Genomic DNA, 19,429 nt, shown 5'->3' on the forward strand with positions numbered 1-19,429 from the left:
CTCTCTCTCTCTCGCATCACTTTCATCTACTAAACCTCCTCCTCCTCCTCCTCCTCCTCCTCCTCCTCCTCCTCCTCCTCCTCCTCCTCCTCCTCCTCCTCGTCCTCCTCCTCCTCCTCGTCTTAATCCTCCTTCGTCTCCTCCTATACACTCTGTCCTCCTTTTATCCTTCCTCCGTCCCCTCATGAATATAAATAAAATCCAGTCTAAGGAGGGAAGGAAGGAAATTCTCTCTCTCTCTCTCTCTCTCTCTCTCTCTCTCTCTCTCGCTCTCTCTCTCTCCTCCTCCTCCTCCTCCTCAGAAGCGGGAGAATTCGGCTCTTCCTCGGCTCGGCTCCTACACATAAACTCGAAAGCCTCTCGTTAATCCGAAGATCCGCGGGTTATTTTTTCTTCCCCTCATCCGGAGAACGTGAGAAGCGTTAAGGGGAGCTACTGTCCGGCCGTTTTTATTCTCTCTCTCTCTCTCTCTCTCTCTCTCTCTCTCTCTCTCTCTCTCTCTCTCTCTCTCTCTCTCTCTCTCTCTCTCTCTCTCTCTCTCTCTCTCTCTGTGTTTGTTTGTGCGTTTGTATATCTGTTTATCTGTGGGTGAATCTTGTCTGTCTAACTCTCATTCTCTCTTTCTTGCTGTTTGTCCGTCTGTTCTATTTCTATTTTCTATTTCCCTCTCTCTTTCTCTCTCTCTCTGTTTGTTTGTGCGTTTGTCTATCTGTTTATCTGTGGTTGAATCTTGCCTGTCTATCTGTTATTCTCTCTTTCTTGTTGTCTATCCGTCTGTTCTATCCGTTTTTTTGTCTTCTTGGGTATTTTTTTCCCGTTTTTGTTAGTGTTTATTAATCTCTCTCTCTCTTTGTTTGTCGTTTTTTTTTCTTCTTATTGGTGTTTGTTTTTTTTGGCTACTATTCTTTTCATTTGTTCTATTTTTCGTCGTTTTTCTTAATAGCGTGGATGGTTATTGTCGTTTTTTTCAGTATTCCGTTAAATTGTCTGAGTGTATTATTCTCTCCTTCACTTTTCATCTGTTTGTCTACCTCCGTTTTTTTCCCTCTTAATATTGTGGCTGGTTATGATTCTTTTCTTCCCCTTTTTCTTAGTGTGTGTTACCTCCTGTTACTCTCTGTTTGTCTATTCGTTATTTTTTCTTCTATTTGTGGTTGGTTACTTCTATTTTCCTTCTCTGTTAGTGTCTATTACCTCCTATTTTCCTCCGTTTGTTTGTCTGTCTATCTGTATTTTCTCTTGATATTTTGGTCGGGTAATATTCCGTCTTCCCTCTTTCTTTTACTGTCTATTACCTCCTAATTCTCTCCGTTTGTAATTATCTGTTTCTTTGCTCTTAACAATGTTGCTTAATCTTATCTGTCTAACTCTTAACCTCTCTTATTTTTTATCTTATTTTTAAAGTGCGTTATTTTTTTTTTTTTTATCCCTTCTCTCTTTGAATCTTTTTTTTGTTTGTCTGTTTATCTCTTTTTTTTCTTTGCTCTCACTTTTTTTATTAATTTCTTTGTTCTTCTTGAGCTCTCCTTGCTTTCTTTCCTTCTTTTCTTTGTTCTTCCTTTCTTTCTCTCGCCTTTCTTTTTTTTATTTTCTTTAATAGTGTGGTTGAATCTTATCTGTCTACCTCTTGTTCTCTCTTTCTGTAATTGTCTGTTTGTCTATCCGTTTTTTCTCTTCTTATCATGGTTGGTTATTATTCCTCTTTTCCTCTTTCTCTAAGTGTCTGTTACCTCCTCCTTCTCTCTGTCCGTTTCTGTGTCTAACGTTTTTTTCTTCTAATTAATGTGGCTGGTGAGATATATTTTTTTCGTTTTTTCGGTTAATAGTCCAGTTGGTTATAGCCGTTTTTTCCCTTTCTGTTGGTCTGCCTCAGTGCCATCCATCTTCCTCTCTGTCCGTCTCTTTGTCTGTCTGTTCGTCGTTTATCTCTCTTAATAATGTGAGTGGCTATTCTCAGGGTTTTCTCCTTGTCAATTTGTCTAAGTACTTTTCTCTGTCTGTTTTTCTATATTTTTTTGTCGTAATATTGTGGGTGGCTACTGACCTTTTTCTTTTCTCTATCTCTCAAACTGTCAACAATTTTTATCCAAGTCTTATTTGTCATTCTTTTCTTGTATTAGTGTGACTGCTTTCTCCGTTTCTCTCTTTTATTTCTTTTTTCTGTCCTAATATTGTGAATGGCTGTTATCCATATTTTTCTTTATCTCTCAAACTGTCAACTATTTTTTATCCAAGTCTTCTTTGTCTATCATTCTTTTCTTGTATTAGAGTGATTGGCTTTCTCCGTTTCTTTCTTTTGTTTCTTTTTTTTGTCATGATATTGTGAATGGCTGATATCCTTTTTTTCTCTCTTTCTCTCAAACCGTCAACAAGTTCTTCCACTTCTTCGTCTTATCATTCTTTTCTTGTACTAATGTGATCGCCTTTCTCAGTTTCTTTCCTTTCTGACAATCTTTCTAACTATATTCCCACTTTTTCTCTTAGTCCATTTGTCTCCCTTGTCTCGTAATTAAGTGATTGGCTACAACATTTTTTTTTTCTATCTATCTATCTGTCGTATAAATGGTGGCTGTTTTATTCCATTAAATTTCCTTTGTCGATCTGTCTGCCTTGTTTTGTAAGATTGATGATCATTCTTAGTTTCTTCCCTTTCTTAATTAATCTTTTCTTTCTCACTTCGTCTCAGTATATTTGTTTTTTTGGTCTACCTGTGATATTTTTTGCAGTGGTGGTTGTCTTTCCTTTCTCTTCCCTTTTCTTTGTTGTCTCGCAGATGATGGTTTGTTAAGGTTCTTGTTCTTTCTTCTGTTTGTCTGTTTTTTTTTTATAAATTATCGAATTGTGGTCATTCTCTACTTTCCTTTTCAATCTTCATGGGACTTGTCTCATAAATAGTGGTCGCTGTCCTTGTTCTTTTTCATATATATTGTCTTTGATTCTTTCTTTATATACTCATTTTTTTGTCTTTATATCAAATTGTGGTTTCCTTTCTTCTCCATTCACTCTATTTGCTTCTATCTATATGCTTCCTTTTTTTTTACAACAAAGGGGACAGCTCAAGGGCACACAAAAAAAGGAAACAATAATAAAAAAAAAAAGCCCGCTACTCGCTGCTCCTAAAAAGAATCCAAAGAGGTGGCCGAAAGAGAGATCAATTTCTATCTATATCCTATCAATATGCTTTCTATCTATGTGCTATTTTTGTTTGTTTCTTTATATATCCATCTGTTTGTATTTATCTCAAATTGTGGTTATTCCTCCTTTTTCTCCTTTCTATCTTTCCGCATCTCGCCTCTCTCAGTTTCTTTTTTTCTTTTCTGTCCTGATATTGTGAACGGGTGATATCCTTTTTTTTTCTCTCTTTCTCTCAAACCGTCAACAAGTTCTTCCATTTCTTCTTTTTTAATCATTCTTTTCTTGTATTAATGTGATTGCCTCTCTCAGTTTCTTTTTTTTTTTTCTGTCCTGATATTGTGAATGGCTGATATCCTTTTCTTCTCTCTTTCTCTCAAACCGTCAACAAGATTTTCCATTTCTTCTTTATCATTCTTTTCTTGTAATAGTAATAACGATGGGCATATTTTCCCGTTTGGTTTCTTTCCCTTTTTCATGTCTGTCCAGCTGTCTGTTTTCATTACCGGTGTTTATTTCCTCCCTAGTTTCCCTTTATCTGTCACTCCTTCCTTCCTTCTTCCATTGTAATCATGTGGTTGGTGTAAGACATGTTTTTACTTCTCTTTGTCTGTCTGTCTTTCTCCCGGTCGTTATTCTTCTCTTTTTCCTCTTCATGTATTTGCCTCTTTCATAAATGTGGGTCATTACTCTTTCCTTTCTTCCTCTTTGTGTGTCTGTGCGTAAGTGTGTCTCTGTCTTTCTCTTTCTCTTCCTTCTTCGGATATGAGATCAGATTTTTCTTTAATTTCTCAGTTCCGGTAAAATATCATGAAAACTTTGAGGTCCGTATTCTCAGACGCTTCCATCCCTCTCATCAACTATTTCCAAAGGACAAAAAGGAGATAAATCACGTTCTAATGATGGCTGTTTTAAGTTCAGGGTATAAAGGAATGGTCAAACTAACAGAAGGGTCATAAAACAACCCCAGCAAATGACCAAAACTCCTACGACAGGAGGATGAATAAAAGAAAGGGGAAAAAACGGAGAAAACAATCATCTATATTACCAAAAAAAGCAGACAGATAAACAAAGGAAACTAAATGGAAAGAACAACCCCTGCAAATGACCCAAACTCCTACGACAGAAGGATGAATAAAAGAAAGGGGAAAAAACGGAGAAATCAATCATCTATATTACCAAAAAAAGCAGACAGATAAACAAAGGAAACTAAATGGAAAGAACATCGCCATTAATATGACATAGCTATATAGAAAAGAGAAAATAAGAAGAGTAGCCAATCACTTAATTACAAGAAGAGGCAGACAAAGAGAAATGAGTGTGCTTGGACGTCGATATGTTTAAGAATTCGACCTTTAGCAGTACACAAAAAACTGTCGATGCTTCGTTATCAAAACCGATCTGCCTAAAACGAGGATATGTTACGCTTTTACGCACTATATCTAAAAATAGCATGACGCCACTAACGAAAGTAGCATTAGATGTGAATGGTAAAACGCCTTGAATGGTAAAAAAAAAAATGTAAAGTGACGTGATTATAAAAGCCGGGGGATGTGAAAACGATAGATGATTTGCGTTATGTAATCCCCCCCCCAAAAAAAAAAGAAAAAAGGAAGGCATTACTTTCAAGAAGACCTCGCTTTTGGCTACTTTTTACTTTTGTGGGAGCGGCGAGTAACGGGCTTTTTTATACTCTTTTTGTTGCCCTTGAGCCGCATCCTTTCATGTAAAAAAAATAATAAAAAATAAGCTGTTTTAAAGTGAATCAAGAACGTGCAGTCTAAAAGAAAACTTGCTGGTCTTCTCTTTTAATTAAATGTGAAAATAAACGCTAAGTATGCATGTTTTCTTTTTTATTTCTTTACCAGATTTCGTAAACTATTAAGATTCACGCGAGTTACAAGGAAAGTTAGATGCGGATTAACAAACTTTTCTGGTCCTGAGAAATATGATAATCACTTACCGTTATCTGGATGGGCGCGGCGCCTCAGACTCTCCCTCACTCCTGTTTACGCCGCCTTCCATCCGTCCGGACCCTGCAACATCACGAGACGCGCTTGTTAGAATAAACTTATGCCATAAATCTCATTAGAAGGGAGCCCTAATGACCGTTTTTTTCTCTTTTGGATCAAACGTGACTTTTCAACAATTTATTTCTAAGACTTCTGTTACTAGTTTCTTCTTCCAATCAATACTTTCCCGTCTCCTCCAACACTTCTCTCATAAACTGGTGTAGTGTTATATTTTTTTCCTTTCTATTTTTCTTTTGGTACCCTCATCTCTTCTTAATATTACTTTCTCAGCGTATTTAGCAATGTTAGTATAAACTTATCTCATAAATCTCATTAGAAGGGAACCCTAATGACGTTTTTTTTTTCTCTTTTGGTCCAAACGTGACTTTTCAACAATCTATTTTTAAGATCTGTGTTATTAGTTTTTCGTTCAAGCAATACTTTCCCGTTTCTTCCAGCAAAACTTTCATAAACTGTTGTACTGTTTCAATTAGTACCTTCAAGTCTCTTCGAAATTACTTCCACGGCGTGTTTAGTAATTGTAGAATAAACTTCTCATAATCTCATTAGTAGGGAACACTAATGACTGTTTTTTTCCCTTTAGGCTCAAACGTGCATGACTTTTCAAGAATCAGTTTTTAAGAATCGTTTAATTAGTTTTTTCCTTCAGTCAACACTTTACCGTTTCTTCCAACACTACTTTTATAAACTCTTGTACTGTTATATTTTTTCTCTTTCAATAAGCTTTTTTAACAGTAAAGGAAACAGCTCAAGGGCAAAAAAAAGGAAACAATAATGAAAAAAAGCCCGCTACTCACTGCTCCCACAAAAGAATCAAGAGGAGTGGCCGAAAGATAGGTCAGTTTCGGGAGGAGAGGTGTCCTGATACCCAGTACCTTTATGTATCTTCAAAAATTACTTTATGTATCTATTTAGAAATACTAGAATAAGCTTATCTCATAAATATCATTAGAAGAAAACCCAAATGGCCGTTTTTTTTCCTTTATGTCCAAATGTGGCTTTTCAGTACTTTATTTCTAAGACTTCTGTTATTAGTTTCTTCTTCCAATCAATAATTCCCCGTCTCCTCCAACACTTCTCTCATAAACTGGTGTAGCGCTTTATTTTTTTCTTTCTATTTTTCTTTTGATACCCTCATCTCTCCTTAAAATTACTTTCTCAGCGTAATTAGCAATGTTAGTATAAACTTATCTCATAAATCTCATTAGAAGGAAACCGTAATGACTTTTTTTTTCCTTCTGGTCCAAACGTGACTCTTCAACAATTTATTTTGAAGATTTGTGTTATTAGTATTTTTTTCTTTCAGTCGATACTTTTTTAACGGTCCTTAACTTCTTATTCTTCCTTGTATATCACACCTCTGTTCCTATTCTTTCAGCATTTCGTGCCACAACAACATTCATTTTTATACATTTTTTTCCTTGACCTACTTGTTGCCTTTCTACTTTTTACTGAGTTCCATTTTTAACTGAATTCTACTTTTAACGGCCCTCAACTTCTTATTTTTCCTTGTATATCACACCTCTGTTCCTATTCTTTCAGCATTTCGTACCACAACAACATTCATTTTTATACATTTTTGTCCTTGACCTACTTGTTGCCTTTCTACTTTTTACTGAGTTCCATTTTTAATTGAGTTCTATTTTTAACAGTCCTCAACTTCTTATTCTTCCTTGTATATCACATCTCTGTTCCTATCTTTCAGTATTTCGTGCCACAACAACATTCATTTTTATACATTTTTTTCCTTGACCTACTTGTTGCCTTTCTACTTTTTACTGAGTTCCAGCCTTCCACTCGTCAGTTTTTCACGGTCCTCAACTTTTTAATCATCCCTGTATACTCCACTTCAATTCTGCTTCTTTTAGTATTACGTCCAAACACAACGCTGCTGAAGTCTTATGTGTATGTCTTTATTTGGCTTTGTTTGTTCCAGTTGCTTCCAAATCCCTTGTTTTATATCCCACAACAACATTCACCTTTATGCTACGTCTCTTCCAACACGACTTTCATAAATTATTGTATTGTTATATTTTTTTTCTTTCATTTAGTACTTTCATGTCTCATCAAAAATGACTTTCTCGGTGTATTTAGTAATGTATCATACACTTGTGTCATAAATCTCATTAGGAGGGAACCCTAATGACTTTTTTTTAGCTTCAAACGTAACTTTTCAACAATTTATTTTTAAGACTTGTGTTATGAGTTTTTTTTCTTTTTATCAATACTTTCCCGTCTCCTCCAACACTACCTTCATAAACTATTGTATTATTCGCTTTTTTATCACGATTAGTACTTTCTTGTCTCCTCAAAAAATACTTTCTCAATGTATTTAGTAAAGGTATAATAAACTTATCTCATAAATCTCATTAGAAGGGAACCCTAAAGACTGCTTTTTGTGTTTAGTTTCAAACGTGACTTTTCAACAATATATTTTGAACACTTTTTGTTATTTTTTTAAATCAATACTTCCTCGTCTCTTACAACACTTCTTTCATAAACTATTGTGGTTATATATTCTTTTTCAATTAGTATCTTTATGTCTCTTCAAAAATTACTTTCTCAGTGTATTTAGTAATTTGTTGCTTGTTTGCTCTTCCTCTCTTAGTTACAGCATAGCAAAAGGTGCATGACCAGTTCTTCACTATTTCCATATCTCTAGACACAAATTACTATGAAATGATAAATCATAAAGTTAGAACAATAATGCGCTAATTCATAAAAAAAAGGGAAGTGTTGAGTTAGCTAATTTACGTAAAGAGAAATGTTGTTATGTAAGCACGCAATACTGAAGAGTCTGGAGAAATGGAAAAGAATAAATAAAAAGTTACCCAAGGAGCAGAATTGTGTTAGCATGAAATTCTGAAGGGATGTTGAAAGGACTGGGTCAAACGAAGGAGAATAAGAAATTGTTGACAATGCAAAATTAGATGACACGAAGGCTGAAGCTCAAGATAAAGTACAAAGGCAACGAGTAGGTAGAGTAAAAAGTTGCATAAGAGGAGTGTTGCTGCTGCACTAAAGGGATATGGAAAGGACTGGGGCAAACAAAGAGAATAAGAAGTTGTGTACCATGCCAAATTGGATGACACAAAGGCTGAAGCTCAAGATAAAGTACAAAGGCAACGAGCAGGTAACGTAGAGGGTTGCATAAGCGGAGTGTTGCTGTGATACGTAATACTAAAGGGATCTGGAAAGGACTTGGGCAAACAAAGAGAATAAGAAATTGTTGACCATGCTAAATTAGATGACACAAAGGCTGAAGCTCAAGACAAAGTACAAAGGCAACGAGTAGGTAACGTAGAGAGTTGCATAAGCGGAGTGTTGCTGTTGCACGTAATACTGAAGGGATATGGAAAGGACTGGGCCAAACATAGGAGAGTAAGAAGTTGCGGACCATGCCTAATTAGATGACACAAAAGCTGAAGCTCAAGACGAAGTACAGAGACAACGAGTAGGTAACGTAGAGAGTTGCATAAGAGGAGTGTTGATGTGGCACGAAATACTAAAGGCATCGTACAAGGAGTGGGATAAACAAAGATAAGTAAAAATTTGAGGACCATACAGAATTATATAAGACAAAAGCTGAGGCTCAAAATATAGTACAAAAGCAACAAGTGGGGTTAGATAAGGCATAAAGAGAAGTTTCGTCGTCGCTGAAGGGATTGGGAAAGGACTGGAGTATACACAGATTAGTAAAATGTTGATGACCACACAGAATTAGACGGCGCAAAGGCTGATGCTAAAGATAAAGTGTAAAGGCAACAAGAAGGTAAAGTAAAAAAGTAGCAAAAAGGTGAATGTTGTTGTGGGATATAAAACAAGGGATCTGGAAGGAGCTGGAATAAACAAAGCCAAATAAAGACATACACATAAGACTTCAGCGGCGTTGTGTTTGCACGTAATACTAAAAGAAGCAGAATTGAATTGGGATATGCAGGGATAATTAAAAAGTTGAGGACCGTGAAAAACTGACGATTTGAAGGCTGGAACTCAGTAAAAAGTAGAAAGGCAACAAGTAGGTCAAGGAAAAAATGGCACGAAATACTGAAAGATAGGACAGAAGGTGTGATATACAAGGAAGAATATTGATGGAACTCAGTAAAAAGTAGAAAGGCAACAAGTAGGTCAAGGAAAAAAATGTATAAAAATGAATGTTGTTGTGGCACGAAATACTGAAAGAATAGGAACAGAAGTGTGATATACAAGGAAGAATAAGAAGTTGAGGACCGTTAAAAATGGAACTCAGTAAAAAGTAGAAAGGCAACAAGTAGGTTAAGGAAAAAAATGTATAAAAATCAATGATGTTGTGGCACAAAATACTGAAAGAATAGGAAAATAAGTGTAATATACAATGAAAAATAAGAAGATGAGGACCGTTAAAAATGGAACTCAGTAAACAGTAGAAAGGCAACAAGTAAGTTAATGACAAAAGTATAAAATTCAATGTTGTTGTGACACGAAATACTGAAAGAATAGGAACAGAGGTGTGATATACATGGAAAAATAAGGAGTTGAGGACCTTTGAAAATGAAGAGTCGAAGGCTGGAACTCAGTAAGAAGTACAGAAGCAAGAAGAAACACACGCCACCCAGTGAACTCCGCGCCTCGTCACGGAAGCCCACCACGACTTTAAGGGCACAGCATTAGCGGAGCGGGAGTCGTAAGTCTTCGGTCAGGACTTCCCACAGAGGTTCTTAAGACAGGAATGTTCGGAGTGTTTCTAGTGTGTCTTGCTGGGAAGGTTTCGAAATACCACATACACAAAAAGAGGGAAAGAAAAGAAGGAAAAATGGAAATAAATAAATGCTTATCGCTGTATTTCGCTGTAGTTTCGAAGGACAGACTTAGGAAAGGAATGTTCGGAGGGGTTCTTTTGTGTCTTGCTGGGAAGGTTTCGAAATACCACATACACAAAAAGAGGGAAAGAAGAGAAGGAAAAAAAAGGAAAGAAAGAAATGCGTATCGCTGTATTTCGCTGTAGTTTCAAGGGACAGAGTTAGGAAAGGAATGTTCGGAGGGGTTCTTTTGTGTCTTGCTGGGAAGGTTTCGAAATACCACACACACAGAAAGAGGGAAAGAAAAGAAGGAAAAAAGGAGAGAAATAAATGCGTATCGCTGTATTTCGCTGTAGTTTCGAGGGACAGAGTTCAAAAAGGAATGTTCGAAGGGTTTTTTGTGCGTCTTGGTGGGAAGGTTTCGAAATACCACACAGAAGAAAAGAAAAAAAAAGGGAAAAAACGAAAGAAAAAATGCGTATCGCTGTATATCGTTGTATCTTCGAGGGAGAAACACAAGATAAGAATGTTAAAAGTGGGTCTTGTGTGTTTTGTTGGTAGAATTTCGAAATACTACACACCGAAAAGAGGAAAGTAAAATCGAACCCCCCCCCCCCTCCCCGAAGAAAAGAAATGTGTATCTTTGTATTTCCTTGTAATTTCCAGGAATGTTAAAAGCGGTTATTGAGTGTGTGTCTTGCTGGTCCAGTTCCGTAATACCACAAACAGAGGAAAGAAAAATAGGAAAAGGAAAAAAAATGACAGAAATGCAGATCTGTATTCCGTTGTAGTTGCGGCGAACAAACTCCGTCTGACAGGAATGTTCAGTGTTGTTTGTGTGTGTCTTGTTGGGTCTGTTACCAAATAACACACACACACATGCACGTAAAAAAGGTAAAAGGAAAAAGAGAAGAAACGGCGTATCCATGTATTTCGTTGTTTGTAGTTTAGAGGAACAAACTTCTAAAGAAAGGAATGTTAAGTGTTTTTTTTTGTGTGTGTTGCTGGGTCTTTTTTTTACAGCAAAGCAGACCACAAGGGCACAAAAAAAGGAAACAATAAAAAAAGCCCGCTACTCGCTGCTCCTGTAAAGAATCCGAAGAGGTGGCCGAAAGAGGGGGTCTGTTACGAAATACTACAAACACACACACACACACACACACACAAAGAGAAAGGATAAACGGGCATCTATGTATTTCGCTGTAGTTTCAGAGAATAGACTTCTAGAGAAAGGAATGTGTATAGCGGTTTTCGTGTGTGTGTGTGTGTGTGTGTGTGTGTGTGTGTGTGTGTGTGTGTGTGTGTGTTGCTGGGTCTGTTACGAAATAAAACACACACACACAAAAAAGAGGAAAAATAGCAAGAAATGGATATCTAGGTATTTGGGTGTTTGTAGTTTAGAGGGATACACTTCCAGAGATAGGACTGTCCATAGAGCTTTTTGTTTGTGTGTGTTGCTAGGACGATTTCGAAATACCACACACACACAAAAAAAAAAAGAAAAAAAAAAGAGATAGAAATACGAATCGGTCTATTTCGTTTTCGTAGTTTTAGAGGAACACACTCATAGAAAACGGAAAGTCGATAGCAGTTCTTGTGTATGTATATGTGTTGCTGTGACGGTTTCCAAGCAGAGAAAATAATATACGAAAGGTGAGGAAAGAGAGAAGGGAAAAAATGAGGAAAAAAGAGAAAAAAAAAGAATAGAGAATGAAGGAGGAAAGAGAAAAAAAATAGAGAATGAAGGGGGAGATGAAACGAATTCCAAACAAGAGAGAAAATGGAGTAAACAAAGCAGAAAAAATGATAAACGATAGAGAAAATGGAGTAAACAAAGCAGAGAAAAGGATAAACGATAGAGAAAATGGAGTAAACAAGGCAGAGAAAATGATAAACGATAGAGAAAATGGAGTAAACAAAGCAGAGAAAATGATAAACGATAGAGAAAATGGAGTAAACAAAGCAGAGAAAATGATAAACGATAGAGAAAATGGAGTAAACAAAGCAGAGAAAGTGATAAACGATAGAGAAAATGGAGTAAACAAAGCAGAGAAAGTGATAAACGATAGAGAAAATGGAGTAAACAAAGCAGAGAAAGTGATAAACGATAGAGAAAATGGAGTAAACAAAGCAGAGAAAGTGATAAACGATAGAGAAAATGGAGTAAACAAAGCAGAGAAAATGATAAACGATAGAGAAAATGGAGTAAACAAGGCAGAGAAAATGATAAACGATAGAGAAAATGGAGTAAACAAAGCAGAGAAAGTGATAAACGATAGAGAAAATGAAACAAATCAGAGAACGTGATAAACGATAGAGAAAATGGAGTAAACAAAGCAGAGAAAGTGATAAACGATAGAGAAATGGAGTAAACAAAGCAGAGAAAGTGATAAACGATAGAGAAAATGCGTCCCGAGTCCACCTAACAGCGAATTCTTCAGAAACAGCCAATTTCAGATATGGGCAAAAGTTGATAAAGCAGAGAGAGATAAACGATAGAGAGAGAGAGAGAGAGAGAGAGAGAGAGAGAGAGAGAGAGAGAGAGAGAGAGAGAGAGAGAGAGAGAGAGAGAGAGAGAGAGAGAGAGAGAGAGAGAGAGAGAGAGAGAGAGAGAGAGAGAGAGAGAGAGAGAGAGAGAGAGAGAGAAGGCGTGGACAATACAAACTTTCTCCCTTACCGTCCTGGAATTGAATTACAGGAATGACTTATTGTCGAGTCGAGGCTACCACGAACCGCACAAACAAACAAACAAACAGGAAACAAGAAAACAAACAGAAATAAAACAAAAAGAATAACAAACGACACAATCACTTACAAAAAAAAGCTAAGAAAAGACATACTAACATTCCCGAAATATACAAACACAGACAAGCAAACAAACGAAACAAGAAAACAAACAGGGAAAAACAGGAAAAATAACAAACACTTACACATACAGAAAAGAATATCAAAACATACATATAAACACACAAATAATATTCACAACACCAAAAATCAAATAAACAAACAAACAAGATAAATGTAATATAAAAACAACGTACACACACACACACACACACACACACACACACACACACACACACACACACACACACACACACACACACACACACATTCAAGACCTGAACTTCGTGTGTAACTTTGGTCTTCCATCTCATGCGAACAGGGAGGAAAGAAGGATGGAGGAGAGGGAGGGAAAGGGTATTAGGAAGGAAGAAAAAAGGAGGCGGAAATAGATATGGAAGGAGAGGAAGGAAGGAAGGTAGGAAGGAAGACAGGAAATAGCTCTTGTTACAGTGCCTCTCTCTCTCTCTCCCTCTCCCTCTCTCTCTACCCCTCTCTCTCTCTCTCTCTCTGGGGGCAATGAAATTAAGTCTCTTGTTCCGAACTGCATCATTTACTGCCCCGGGGAAGAAAACATCGGTAGTTCCTTCCACATTTAACTTTTCAATGGCCTGTATAGCACTGAGGAGAGAGAGAGAGAGAGCGAGAGCGAGCGAGAGAGAGAGAGAGAGAGAGAGAGAGAGAGAGAGAGAGAGAGAGAGAGAGAGAGAGAGAGAGAGAGAGAGAGAGAGAGAGAGAGAGAGAGAGAGAGAGAGAGAGAGAGAGAGAGAGAGAGAGAGAGCAACAAAAATTACATAGAACAAGCCATAAACATACGAAAATAGACGATAATGGCCGAGGGTGAGATGGAGGGAAGGAGGGAAGGAAGGAAGGAGGAGGAGGAGGAAAGAGGCGCCTCCTTGACTTGTTACCATCGACCGACTTGAGGGAATGAAGGAGGAGGAGGAGGAGGAGGAGGAGGAGGAGGAGGAGGAGGAGGAGGAGAAAAGAAGATAAGATAGGAGGAAGGGAGGTTAAGAACTGTTGAAATACGGAGATAAGAGAGAAATACGATGAGAAGGATGTTATGAGGGCGAAAGATAAGTGAGGAGGAGGAGGAGGAGGAGGAGATATGGAGAGGAAAAAAGGAAAAATAAAGGGAGAAGGAGAAGGAGGAAGAGGAGGAGCAGAAGCAGACACAGGAGGAGGAGGAGATGAAGGAGAGGAGAAAGAATACCAATATATGGAAGATAGCCGGCTGGAGGAGATGAAGAGGCTTGATAACATAGGAGGAAGACTAATAGCGAGATGGATGGCAAATATGGGAGAAGAGGAGGAGGACGTAGGTAGGGAGAGGAAGGAAGAAGGAAAGAAAGGGAAACCGGGTAAATGGGACATCAGAAGGAAGATACGCGTGGCCCCAGTGCTCATTTCCGTCTCCGTACTCCGGGGCAAAAGGCAAGCGTGACATTGGGTTTAAAACAGTGTACCTTTATCACGTTTCCCAAGGTGCCTATTTATTCACCGGACCGAAAAGGAGATACGTGAGGAGAAGGAGGAACAGGAGGAGGAGGACCAGATTACCCTGAGCCGGATATCGAACTCGGGTCCACGGGTTCATAGGTAGACTTAATAACCACTTCACAATGGACGTACACTAAAGGAAGAAGGAAGATGGAAAGAAAGAAGGAGAAAAAGATGAAATTTAAGGAAAGAGAAGAATGAAGGATTGAAGGGTAGATGAAGCGGATTGTAAATAGGAGAATGAAGTAAAGAAAGCAGAGAAAACGATAAACGAAAAGTGAGGAAAGAGAAAAGGGAAAAAAATGAGGGAATAAAAAAATTAAAAAGAGTAAAGAATGAAGGAGATATGAAGCGAATTCCAAACAAGAGAGAAAATGAAGAAAACAAAGCAGAGAAAATAATAAACGAAAAGTGAGGAAAGGGAAAAAAGGAAAAAAATGAGGAAATAAAAAAAAATGAAAAAGAGTAAAGGTAGAAGCGGAGATGAAGTGAATTCCAAACACGAGAGAAAATGGAGTAAACAAAGCAGAGAAAATGATAAACGATAGAGAAGAAAAAAAAGAGAGAAGGGTAAGATTAATAACAGACAAGCGAGGAAAAATATAGAGGGAGGAATGCAGGAAGAAGAGAAAAAGATAGGGGAGGGAGGGGAAGAGAAGGAAATAGGAGAGGAGAAGGAATGCCAAAAAAAAAGGAAAGGAGGAAGGAAATTATAAACATATTTCTTTGCGTTTACTCATAACTTCATCACCTCGAGAATAGTTCCTACACACACACACACACACACACACACACACACACACACACATCAATCACCAAGGTCTTCCAACTCCTTTCACATACACGTCGCTTTCAGGAGAGCGAGAGCGAGAGCGAGAGAGAGAGAGAGAGAGAGAGAGAGAGAGAGAGAGAGAGAGAGAGAGAGAGAGAGAGAGGGGGGGGGGGGAGGGGGACTGGCACTCCTTTCCTTGCTTCTGCCAAACCAAAACGAGGGGAGAAGGGGAGGAAGACAAGGTGAGAAGGAGGAGGAGGAGGAGGAGGAGGAGGAGGAGGGGATAGACGAATTGAATAAGAAGTAGGAAAGTGATGGAGAGAGGAAAAGTGTGCGAGGAGGAAGGAAAGAGTAAGGAAAGGAAAGAAGGATAAAAAGGAAGAGAATAAAAAAAATAACAAGAAAGAAGAAAAAAGAGGAAGGGGAGGAAAGGACAAAAGGATGATGGAGAGCATGGAAGAAGGAAATAAAGGAGGGAAGTAGGAGGAGGAAAGAGAAAAGAAGAAAATGTAAAGGAGGAGAAATAAAGAGGGGAAAGTGAAGAAAGTAAAAACAGAGGAAAGCAGAGTAAAGAAGATAAGAAACGAAGAAGAGGAGAGGAAGAAATACAGGAAGAAAGGAAGGAGGGAAGGAAGGAGAAAAAGAGGAGAAAAAAATATATGATGATGTCGCTTCCAACCTCATTTCGCCTCCCCACGACACGTCTCTCTCTCTCTCTCTCTCTCTCTCTCTCACTTATTCACTTTCTCACATTCTCTCACTTGCGTATTCACTTCCACGAATGCCCTCTCTCTCTTTTACCCGACTCTCTCTCTCTCTCTCTCTCTCTCACTCTATTTACCCCCTCACGCTCTCTCTCACTTTACATTCCTGCTCCCTCTCTCTATTCCATTCCTCTCTCTCCCTCCTCCTCCTCCTCCTCCTCCTCCTTCTCTCCTCCTCCTCCTCTCTCTCCCACCCTTTACACGTCTTTATACGAACACACGAACAAAATATATTTATTTATACACTGAATATTTCATTGTTATCCTCTTACACATTTTTTCCCGCAAACACTAAAGAGAAGACAGCACTAGGAATATATGGTTTGTAGTAGTAGTAGTAGTAGTAGTAGTAGTAGTAGTAGTAGTAGTAGAAGATGGTGGTGGTAGTTGTTGTCGTTTCATAATTACATTTTTTCTCCTTTTCTTCCCGCCCAAGTAATAAAACCAGGATGTCATTCCCCTCCTCCTTCTCTTCTTCCTCCTCTTCCTCTTCCTCCTCCTTATCTTAATTCTTTTTTTCCCTTTTCGTTTTTCTCTTTTATCTCCATAATCTCCCTATTTCCTTTATAGCACTACTCTTACTACTATTCTACTACTATTTCTACTACTACTACTACTACTACTACTACTACTACTACTACTGTTACTACTACTACTACTACTACTACTACTACTACTACCACTACTACTACTCCCAGAATCAAATAAAGAAATAAAACGTGCTACAAAGGGAAACAGGACGGTACCAGCAGCAACAGAACGACAACAATGCTAAAAAAAATAATAAGACGGGGAGGACCTCAAGAAAGTGCTACAGAAAACGTAAACATTTTGACGAAGACTCAAGAAAAAGCTCCTTCCATTAGACTTATTTGGGCTAAGGGGCGAGGGCAGAGTAAGGGAGAGAGGGAGGGAGGAGGAGAGGGAGGGGGTGAGAGTGAAAGTGACAGAAAAGATAGAATTTCCTCACGTTCCTTGGATATATGTTATGTTTTATTGTTATATGTTTCTTGTGTTGTGTACGTATACGAGAAATGGTGTGTGTGTGTGTGTGTGTGTGTGTGTGTGTGTGTGTGTGTGTGTGTGTGATCTAAATGTATAGTGGTAATGACTGTGAAGGTATTAGTGTGGTAGTAGTAGTAGTAGTAGTAGTAGTAGTGGTTGTAGTAATAGTATAACACCCAAGTACACAATCAGCATTATACAGCTTCATATGTCCTTCTGTGTACTATCTACCATGTACTATATATATATATATATATATATGTAATATCGATGTGCCATCTGCCATGTCCTATCCGGCCACCCATGTATAGCGGACATCATATTATACAGGACATAGGCCGTGAGTGTGCGTTCCCCATTGTCCTGTCTATCCATATTGAATCAGGCAATCTCTCTCTCTCTCTCTCTCTCTCTCTCTCTCTCTCTCTCTCTCTCTCTCTCTCTCTCTCTCTCTCTCTCGAGGCCTAGAACAGAACAGAGAATTGGGGATTTTTTCTTTATCTAGAAGTATAAAATTCCAGCTGTTGACCAGTAACACTAACCAAGTGGAAGAGGAGGAGGAGGAGGAGGACGAGGAGGAGGACGAGGAAAAGGAGGACGAGGGCGAGGAGGAGGACGAAGACGAGGACGTGGTGGATGTTGAAAAGGAGGAGTTGGTGAAAAGAAGGAAAATGAGAAGGCATATAAGAAAGTGGAAGAAAATGGAAATAAAAAGGAGAATAACGTAACAATAATAGAATAAAAGAAACGAAAAAGAAATATATAAAAAAAAGCAAACTGGCTTCCTTCAAAAAATACGCCTTGCAGAAGTTAATTACCAGGAAATTAATTATGAATACCGAGACGAAAACAAATTAATTCATTAAAGAGAAGAAAACGAAGACACGGACTAAACAAATTTCCCTTACTGAAAATACGTAAAACAGGAAATCATAAAAGAGGAAAAAAGGAAGAAACAAACAAAAAAAAAAATCCCTTACTAAAAATACATAAAACAGCAAATCATAAAAAAAAAGAAAAAAGAAACAAAAAAAAAATATTCCTTTACTAAAAATACATAAAAGAGCAAATCATAAAAGTGGAAAAAAGGAAGAAAAAAAAATCTATAACCCTGAAGTGAAACAATAAAAGAGATAAAAATGAAGAAGAAAAAAAGGCAAGAAAAAAAGAGATAAAAGCGAATGGAAAGAGCAAAAAAGAAAAAAAAAAAAGAGGCAAAAATATGTCCGTAGAAAGAAAACGCAAGCAAAATTCTTGCCGGGGGGATCTAAACTAAATTAAATCTCTTGCTTATTAAAAAAGGGGGAGGGAAAAGGGAGAAAATAAGGAAGAGGGGGCAGGGAGAGGGAAGAGGGGGAAACAAAAAGCCTCATATGTATTTCAGAGAGGGAAAAATATAAAGGAAAATGTGCAAGAAATTAAGACGACAAATTATTTAGTGAAGAAATGAAAAACAAAATAACGTTAAAATTCCATGATAGAGAGAGAGAGAGAGAGATAGAGAGAGAGAGAGATATAGAGAGAGAGAGAGAGAGAGAGAGAGAGAGAGAGAGAGAGAGAGAGAGAGAGAGAGAGAGAGAGAGAGAGAGAGAGAGAGAGAGAGAGAGAGAGAGAGAGAGAGAGAGAGAGAGAGAGAGACTGTTCCTTCCTGCAAGTCAAAAGTTTAATCTTGGTAAAAGTTTCCGCGAGTACCTTCCTGCGTGTCTGATGGAAAGGGGGGGGGGGGGGAGGGGAGGAGGGGATAAAAGAGGAGATGGGGATGGAGAGGAAGGGGGGAGGGAATGGGAGAAAAAGGGAAGGAAGGGGAGACTAAGGGTTGGAAGGGTAAAGGGAATGGGAAGGGGCTAAGAGGGGGGAAAGGAAGGGAAGGGGGAAGGGATTTACAGTGCCAAAGGAAAGAAACGGTATAAAGGAAAGCTCTGAGAAGGAAAAGGAGGGAAGGGAGGGAGGGAAATTAAAAGGGAAGAGAAAGGCGAGAGAAAAAGAGGGAAAGAAGGATTGAAAGGAAGGGTAGGAGGGTAGGGGAGGAGGAAGGGTGTGGAAGGAAAGGGAGAGGGAGAGGGGGAGAGGGGAGGGAAGGGAAGGAAGTGAAGGGTTGGGAAGGGGAGGGGAGGTAGGAGAATGTCAGAGGAAATAAAAGGTATAGTGGAAGGACGCGAGACATTGAGGAAGGAATGGGAGGGAAGGAAATTAAAAAAAGGTAAGGGGAGAGAAAAGGAGGCGACGTGGGAGGGGAAAGGAGGGGAGAAGAGAAGGTGAGGGGGAAGGAAAGGGAAGAAAGTGCACTGAAGGAAAAGGAAAGGAAAGAAAGGAGTGGCATTGAAAGGTAAGGGAAGAACGGAGAAGAGAAGGAAAGGGAAAGGAGAAGAGGAAGAAAACTTATGGAGAATTGTAAAGGAAATGAAAACTAATGGATGCGTAAGAAAATAAAATGAGAGAGAGAGAGAGAGAGAGAGAGAGAGAGAGAGAGAGAGAGAGAGAGAGAGAGAGAGAGAGAGAGAGAGAGAGAGAGAGAGAGAGAGAGAGAGAGAGAGAGCATAAATTTACAATCAAGTGTTCCAAAGATTCAACTGAGGAGAGGGAATACCGCAGACTTAA

The 19,429-nt window shown here is 38.4% G+C and overlaps 1 protein-coding gene and 1 long non-coding RNA gene across 2 annotated transcripts in view; one reads left to right on the forward strand and one right to left on the reverse strand.

Moving 5' to 3' along the window:
• LOC126996094 (DNA mismatch repair protein Msh3-like) overlaps window positions 1-19,429 on the reverse strand; it is a 250,738-nt gene that overhangs the window by 112,914 nt on the left and 118,395 nt on the right. Inside the window, exon 3 of the mRNA XM_050856215.1 lies at window positions 5,096-5,168. The gene's annotated coding sequence lies outside the window, so the exon portion shown is untranslated. The remainder of the gene's footprint in view (window positions 1-5,095; window positions 5,169-19,429) is intronic.
• Window positions 1-19,429, forward strand: part of LOC126996099 (uncharacterized) — a 95,331-nt gene that overhangs the window by 66,385 nt on the left and 9,517 nt on the right. The gene's annotated exons all lie outside the window — the stretch shown is intronic.

This window comes from Eriocheir sinensis, chromosome 9, assembly GCF_024679095.1.
Source record: "Eriocheir sinensis breed Jianghai 21 chromosome 9, ASM2467909v1, whole genome shotgun sequence".
NCBI classification, from domain to species: Eukaryota; Metazoa; Arthropoda; class Malacostraca; order Decapoda; family Varunidae; genus Eriocheir; species Eriocheir sinensis.